General features: G+C 38.7%; 1 protein-coding gene across 1 annotated transcript in view; it reads left to right on the top strand.

Moving 5' to 3' along the window:
* Window positions 1–1,130, top strand: part of Csmd3 (CUB and Sushi multiple domains 3) — a 1,279,636-nt gene that overhangs the window by 1,259,496 nt on the left and 19,010 nt on the right. The gene's annotated exons all lie outside the window — the stretch shown is intronic.

Genomic DNA, 1,130 nt, shown 5'->3' with positions numbered 1-1,130 from the left:
CAGTAAACAAAAGTTTGACTTAGCAGTTTTTACAGCATCTTTTCCATCCTGACTTTTCTTCTTGTCTTTACCTTCTTTAAGTTTTTCTCTTCCAAATGGATGGATTCAAGACACCCATATGCAATACAACCACCATTGTTGAAGTCCTATCATTTTGTTTAGTGAAATTCGGTATCATTTGTAATGTTTTAACCATTTTTGTATTATCTTTAAAAAAAATAAAACAAAAACAAACAAAAAATAACAGAAACCCCAAGTAGATGTATTCATTTCCTTGGGTTGTCATAGCAGAGTTCCAAAAGCTGAACGACTTAACAGCACAGAATTTTATGCTTTCATAATTTGATATCCAGAAGTTCACAGTAGGGGCCGGGGAGATGGCTCAGTGGAATAAGTGCTTCCCTGGAAAGGGCAAGGGCCTGAGTTCAATCCCCAGTTCTATCAATAAAACAAAACAAAAACGAAAACAAAAACAAAAACAAAAACAAAAACAAAAAGGAGAAGTTCGCAGTAAAGGTGTTAACAAGGTCTTGCTCCCTCTCTATGTTTAGGAAAGTCTGTCCTTGTCTCTTTCTCGTTCTGGACAGCTCCCTGCAAGCTTTGGTTCACACTCTTGCTATCATTTGCCCTCCTGGTCGATGCTGGTGCTTTTATTTATGGCATTAATTATATCTGCTTCCTGCTGAGGTCGTAGTCTCGTGCTGTGGATGAACATGAGTACAGGGAGTATATTCTTAGGAAATGGACACCAGGAAGGTTTATGCCAAGTATCTCTGTGTTCATGGCCTTTGTCAGAGTTCTCAGTGTAGTCTTTGCTAAAGCTTGTTAGGACAACACCACTCAGAACTCTTAATTGTTGCAGTTTTGAACTACGTCCATATCCAAATTCATTACTAAGCCAGGATGACAATTAGCTCGCCCTAGATGCAGCACACCGTCCTCCTGCTTGGTCAGGGTGCTCTGCACTCGGATGTACTTGGTCTGCGTGTACCCAAGGGCAAAAGTTACTTTGTGGAAAGAACCAGCAAAAAGAAGTTTCCTAGAGTTTTATAGCAGGTTGTCCATAAACTTCTTTTCCTTTTGTCTATCAAATAAAAACAATTAAAGCATATATTATATAATGTCTTACA

This window comes from Octodon degus, unplaced genomic scaffold (genome assembly GCF_000260255.1).
Source record: "Octodon degus isolate 3935 unplaced genomic scaffold, OctDeg1.0 scaffold00118, whole genome shotgun sequence".
In the NCBI taxonomy this organism is placed as follows: Eukaryota; Metazoa; Chordata; class Mammalia; order Rodentia; family Octodontidae; genus Octodon; species Octodon degus.
The sequence above is the reverse complement of the archived record's forward strand: the minus strand, read 5'-3'. Positions and strand labels throughout refer to the sequence as shown.